Here is a 7,855-nt window from a genome sequence, read left to right on the forward strand (position 1 = left end):
ATTGAATTGCAAAACAATTTATAAATCTCATTCATTTAACCATCACTTAACTTGTAAAACATAAAAATCTACGGTTTAAGTTCATTATTCTTTAAAATCATAAAAAAAATGAATATAAACTACTTTAGATAGTTAAGATAAACATTTGATTACTCACAATAGCAGAAGTTTGGAGTGGTAGGAGTACTCTTATTCTCAATCCTCGGGCACAATATCTTTACCCTTATCAGAGGACTCACCACTTATACATAATACACGACACGTAATTCAATATATTTGTGCCAAATTGTTATAAAACTATTTCAGGCTCTATATGAATGCATGACATTGAATGAGAATTGTCCAAATAATCACTTAAAGATGGTGTTCTACGTGGGTTCAATTATGATCAGACTGAATTGGCATTCGACCTAACTTGCACTATACCTTATTTAATTAGCCAAAACATCCAATTTAACTCCAAATATATTCATTACACTTCCAATAATCTAATACACCAAAGCATTACAATGAACTAGATTTTTGACTAACTTCACCATTTTCCAAAATTCATTCTGATTCCGAACTAACATACTAATCAATGTCTACACAATCTCGTAAATCCATATATATATATCATTAGGAATCAAATCCAAGTCCATTTACTATGATTTTCTTAGTTTCCATTAAGCCATTTTCTATAGGAACTATACTTTTCAATAACCGGTTTCGATATCCAACATCATAATTCATCAATTCCTAGCTAAATAACATGATTTACAACCAAATCCATCATCAACATGCCCTATAGAAAATTCAGCCAAATGAGGGTGGTTGAAGAACATGTGATTTTCTTGCTTGTTTTTCCTTCCAAACATCACAAAATGACTAAAAACACTAGGATATTATGAAATCTAGCAAAATTCATCACCAAAACTTCTCTCTCTAGATTTGGCCAGCAAAGTTTCCCTCTTGAAAACTTGAATTTCAGCCATGGAGAATGAAAAAAAATGCATGGGAAAGGTAGATCACAAGCTAAAATTAAAAAATCTTACCTTTACTTGCTTGATTCCTTGAAATCCAACAATTTCTCTTGGATTTTTCCTTCCTAGAGTTTGTTCTTCTCTTTTTCTCTTTGTTCCCTTGCTTGGCCGGCCATAAGAGTGTGAATGTGAGGGTTTTAAGTGAATTTATATAGGCAATTAAAATAATATTAAAGCTTGACACTTGTCACCTTTTAATTGGTCCATGTTTAAAACTTAATAATTAAGCATTTCATTCCCACCACATATAATCCCTCACTTAAAAAAAAATAATGGGTGAAATTCATGGGTTTGACAAGTGTCATAGTGGTGTAAAATTCTAAAATTTCTAATTTCGTCCTCATGGACACTTAAAATGACTGTTTTGCCCATATGTTCGAAAAAATGTCGAAATTGAAATTTTTCACTTCTCAAATTCAAATAATGCTCTAATTAATCAAATTTAGTCAAAATATCATCCAACATTCCAATTTTGCCCTTGGGTGGCAAAATCACCATTTTACCCTTACGTTATGAAAATTCCTAATTAACTCCAAATCAATCCGCGAATTCTAAATCATCATATTAAGACATTCTAAGATTCAATAACTCTCAAATACATCATAAAATCTTTATTCAAACTAGTTCGAGGTTTTAATCAACTTAATTGTATCATTAGGTACAATACCAACTTTTAATGATTTTTCGATACATTCACTTATGCAAACATTCTATCAAGCATATGAATGACATGAGAAGTATATAATAGAGTAGGGCTTGACATATACTCACTCTTTTCAACTTCATGTTTTCATATTCGAAGGCAATTGAGACCTAGATTGAGGTGTCCACTTATTTTTGCCTTTTGGTAGGTACCATGGCATTTAGTAGTAGTACCCATACCTAGAGTCACTCCGCTAGTGGTCAAGGGTCTTTTGCATGTGTACATGTACACTTGATGTAAATTGCTAAAACTTATGTTATAAACAATATATGTATATTTTGATTGATGATGCCACTATGAGTTGGCAATGGATGACATTATGTTTGGGATATACAAATATAAATACTTGGTTGCCATGATATATTACGGAAATACTTATAGTTAACAATTAAGAATTATGGCTTTAGGAATGATAGAATGATGAACAAGATCACATATAAAGGCTTGCTTGAGCTTAGTGGGCTATGCCCATTGGGCCCATGGACTGGTCATGGCTCAAAAATTGGGCTGTGAAACCACTTCACCCAGTTTGACCTGTAAGATAGTCAAAAATCGTGTTGAAATTGAAGCACTACAGCAGTCTTAAAGCAATTAAGATTTCTACTAATTAATTGGTCGAAGTCGCGGCCATGATAGAGGTAGGCCACAGCTCATGTAGTTTGAAGAGGAAATCCAAGCTGAAATTGACTTTTTTCTTCACCTAACTTGGTCTAACTTCAAAGTCCTATTAAAAACAACCATTCGGAGGACTTTTGAAAAACAAGGAAACACTAGATTAAAAGCTAAGAATCAAGCCACAAAATCATTAAAGTTGAGAAGAATTTGAAAGATTCAAGAAGATTTGGAAGATCAAGATTATAGTTCCTAGGTTCATTTATCTTTTTGTTTATCTTTTATTTTCGTAGTTTGATTTTAATGTTTACACTTAATTTGATGATGATGTGTGATTTAATGGGGAACTAAATTATTTATTTAAGATTTTGATTGAACTCAATATGTAATCTGATTTATTTATCTCTCTTTTACTTATGTTTTATGGATTTAAGTTGTTTATTCTATTTTGTTCTTAATGTTTCTAGTTGCCTAATCTCCAATTAGATTGAATTGGAAACCTAAGTTAAATCTTGAAAAAGGAGATTTAGGTAGACCTTGAATAGAATAGCGTATGATCAAATGCACTTAGTTAATTAGATGGTTTAATTTGTATATAGGGTAGACATATACCTATAAGCCATACATAATCAGCATTAAAGCACGAACTTAATGAATCTTTCTTCAATTTAATTTGCATAGATATATAGTAAGTTAATTGGGAAATATATTTTTTTGAGAAACTAGACAGAGACTTGTAAATAATTTAGGACTCTAGGTTAGCAACTTAATCCATTAAACTAAGTTAAGAGAGAGAGACAATAATCAAATGAAGTATTGAGGGATATCATAATCTTAGGTCTTAAAGTAAATCGGATTTAATAAAATAATTTTACTGGTTAATTTTATATTAGTTTTAGTTTTTAGTTTGTTAAAATTAATTTTCTTCTTTTTAATTGTTTGGATAAGATTACGATGTTATAATTTTAGTAGTTTGTGTGAAACCCAGTACCCTCGTATTATGAAACCTCGACCTCTGTAGACACGTAACTAGACGTAGACGCGATAACATAAACTAGGGGTAATTTCATCATTTTTTATGGTGAGCTCCTGGAAGTAGCTTTCTAATGTTATTAAGGTCTAAGTAGGCCTAAGGAAAAGATAAATGATGGTAAAATGAATGAAGAAGATAGAAATACTGATAATTTCTATAATAGGGGCAAAATGATCATTTTGCATCTCGAGTCTAAACTTTTACGTTTTCATGAACTCGAGTATTTTTAGACTATTATGGACTTTGTCTCAGTGTCAAAAGAGTAAAAAGGTTGCATAAAAGATGGGAGGAAGACAAAGCCACAATGTTAAGGGCATTTTGGTAATTTACGTGAAAAATTGGATAAACTTTATATATAAATATCTAATCTCCAACAACTTCCTCATTTTTCCAGCAACTTCTTCTTCTTCCTCCCATCTCACGTTTCTTTCATTCTCCATAAAAGTTTCTCTCAAAGCTTCCATCACCCTCTCAAACTAACCTTAAATTTCATACTTTTACACACCTTGTTATAGGGTTTTTCATGCTCTTTCACTCTCTCACCTTTAAACCCTTAAAAAGTCTTACTCTCATACTTTCTCTCACTAGCTAGGTGTTTTAGAGAGAGAAAGAGAGAGAGCTTTCATAATAGCTTGAAAATTCTTGGAAAGGAATTCACTTACAAAGCTACCAAGGTGAGTAATGAAGTAGAGTTAATTTTTAAGTGTTGAGAATGGCTAGTGATTAGACTTGTGAGTGTTTTGTAGTTGAGGTTGTTTATTCATTTTAGAGTGATTAGGATAGTGAAAATAGATAGCCACTTAATGGCAATTGGAAGCTAGTTAAGAGATAGCTTTTAGAAATTATAGTTATGTGAATTAAGTTAATTGTGATGCTATTGTGATGATAGGTTCCAACGAAGCCCCACTGCCCCATTTCGACCATTAGAGGAACTTTGAGTTGGGTAAAGATTTAACAAATACCGGTGAGTGAACTTGCATTTCAAAATGTTTTGGGAAGTATCTACATGTTTAAATAAATCATTTGAAAGTTTCATTTGTTTTTGCTTTAAAAATATACTTGGGGAATAAGCCCTTGATGAAATGTTTCTATCTTGTGAAATGTGCAATATTTTCAAGCCCTACTCTATTATATACTTGTCATGTCATTCATGTACTTGATAGCATATCTACATATTGGGATGTCTCGAAGAATCGTTAAAAGTCGGTATGGTTCTTAGTGGTACAATTAAGTCGATTAAAACCTCGAACTAGTTTGAATAGAGATTTTAGGATATATTTGAGGGTTATTGAACCTTAGAATGTCTTAATATGGTGATTCAGAGTTTGAGGATTAATTTGGAGTCAAATTGGAAATTTTCATATTGCAAGGGCAAAATGGTCATTTTGCCACCCGAGGGCAAAATTGGAATGTTGGATGAAATTTTTGACCAAGTTTGACTAATTTGAGCATAATTTGAATTTGAGAAGTGAAAAATTTTAATTTCGACATTTTTTCGAACATAAAGGTAAAACAGTCATTTTACGTGTCCACGAGGACATAATCGGAATTTTTAAAATTTTACACCACCATAACACTTGTCAAATCCATGAATTTCACCCATTATTTTTTTTAAGTGAGAGATTATATGTGGTGGGAATGAAATGCTTAATTATTAAGTTTTTAAACATGGACCAATTAAAAGATGACAAGTGTCAAGCTTTAATATTATTTTAATTGCCTATATAAACTCACTTAAGACCCTTACATTCACACTCTTATGGCTGGCCAAGCAAGGGAACAAAGAGAAAAAGAGAAGAACAAACCCTAGGAAGGAAAAATCCAAGAGAAATTGTTGGATTTCAAGGAATCAAGCAAGTAAAAGTAAGATTTTTTTATTTTAGCTTGCGATCTACCTTTCCCATGCATTCCTTTTCATTCTCTATGGCTGAAATTCAAATTTTCAAGAGGAAACCTTTGCTGGCCAAACCTAGAGAGAGAAGTTTTGGTGATGAATTTTGCTAGATTTCATAATATCCTAGTGTTTTTAGTCATTTTGTGATGTTTGGAAGGAAAAACAAGCAAGAAAATCACATGTTCTTCAACCACCCTCATTTGGCCAAATTTTCTATAGGGTATGTTGATGATGGATTTGGTTGTAAATCATGTTATTTAGCTAGGAATTGATGAATTATGATGTTGGATATCGAAACCGATTATTGAAAAGTATAGTTCCTTTAGAAAATGGCTTGATGGAAACTGAGAAAATCATAGTAAATGAACTTGGATTTTATTCCTAATGATATATACGGATTTATGAGACTAAGTAGACATTGATTAGTATGTTAGTTCGGATCGAAATGAATTTTGAAAAATGGTGAAGTTAGTCAAAAATCAAGTTCATTGTAATACTTTGGTGTATTTGATTATTGGAAGTGTAATGAATATATTTGGAGTTGAATCGGATGTTTTGGTTAAATCAATGGTGTATAGCTCGAATTAGGTCGAATACAAATTCCTTCCGATCACAATTGAACCTACGTAGAACACCATCTTTAAGTGATTATTCGGACAATTCTCATTCAATGCCATACATTCATATAAAGCCTGAAATAGTTTTATAACAGTTTGGCACAAATATATTGAATTACGTGTCATGTATTATGTATAGGTGGTGAGCCCTCTAATAAGGGTAAAGATATTGTGCCCGAGGACCAAGAATATGAGTGCTCCAAACTCCTGCTATTGTGAGTAATCAAATGTTCATCTTAACTATCTAAAGTAGTTTATATTCATTTTTTTATGATTTTAAAGAATAATGAACTTAAACCGTAGATTTTTATGTTTTACAAGTTAAGTGATGGTTAAATGAATGAGATTTATAAATTGTTTTGCAATTCAATGATGATTTCGGAAATTGAGTAAGTGGAGATTAAATACTTGTGTTATCTATATATATATGTGGTTTAGGGGAAGGCTTATGACAATGTGATGGCATGAATGGTTGGATTTGTGGTTTGTGGATTATATGAACTGTTTTTGTTTTACCTTGACAAGCTCGATAATATTATATTAGTCATGTCATGTTGTCGAAATGTTTATTGATTTGGTGGGTTATTTGATTAGCTTACTGCAACTGGCGGGCTTTTGTGGACCAGCCTATTAGAGGGGCACGGTAAACCCCGTTATATTTTACCTTAGTATGAGAGGCGCGGAGGGTATCTCCTAAGATAAGTTTAGAGTTCACTTTACGCCGAACCACCACGTGAGGATGAAACTCAGCCAACACCAAGGAATGACTATATTTAAAAGTAAAAACATGTTTTATGGGTATATGTCGTTTTAACATCTTTGACGGACTCGGTTGGATGCTCGGGCCAAGGTGTCACCAAGTATGAGTTTTGGCACAAGCCAAGTTTTTAAGAGAATCATAAGCCTTGTTGATTCTTTTGATGAAATGTAATTGTTTTATAGGAATTGAAATGAGTTTTGAATTTTATGAACTATATTATGATGGGATGATTTAACTGTCTTCATTTACTCAACTTTAGATGTTATAGATGAATTTTGCTTACTCACTGGGTTTATAAAAACTCACCCCTTCTTTTTATCCATTTCAAGCTCAGGAAAGTCTGTAGACAGCCGATTTTGTCGAGGGTTGCTTTTGGATTTGCATCTTTAGAAATCGAAGGTCTACAGTCTTGTATATTTACGATTATTTTGGGGCCCACATGTCATTGTAAAATATTTTCGTATACCTGGTTTAGTGTGCTATTATATATATGAATTTATTTTACTTTTACGCTACAAAAATTGTTTATGCAAGATTCTACAAATATTGATTTATAAGAAAATGGAATATTTTATTTAATATTTTTATTTAGCTTGCTTAGCCAAAATTTCATTTTAAATGGATGATTTAGATTACTAAAATTATTTTTAGATAAGAAATGTTTATTTTTTGATCGTATGTTATATTTTCATCAAGTTCTAAAATTTTTGAGTAAAAATGACCAAAATACCCTTGTGTTGCAGAAATTACTTTTGTTTGTATTTTATTTAAAAATAGTTTATATTCCCTTAAAACATGATATTTAGTAACTGTTTCTCACAAGGGAGACGTAAGATTGATGCAAGAGCCTTACGAGATTTCGGTTGACATTCTAGATAACGAATGTCTATCGAGACATCGTGGCGGTTGTCACGGGCTCGAAGGGAGTACCGGGTCGTGACAAATATGAATAGTTCATGCATTCTCACATTATATTGATATGTATATTATGCTTTGGATGCTCCTTTTGTGTGATAATTAGGACCTAGCTATGCGCGGTGTGGGAGTGCACATGAGTTGATGATGACCCAGCTATGTGCGATGGGGGAGTGCACATGAGCTGATGATGCTATTGCATTGTGTGTGTAGGGAGTGCACATGAGCTGAGTGTGGCGAGATGGTATGCATGATGATGTATGTATATATATATATATATATATATATATATATATATA

The sequence above is a fragment of the Theobroma cacao genome, chromosome 4 (genome assembly GCF_000208745.1).
Source record: "Theobroma cacao cultivar B97-61/B2 chromosome 4, Criollo_cocoa_genome_V2, whole genome shotgun sequence".
Classification (NCBI taxonomy): domain Eukaryota; kingdom Viridiplantae; phylum Streptophyta; class Magnoliopsida; order Malvales; family Malvaceae; genus Theobroma; species Theobroma cacao.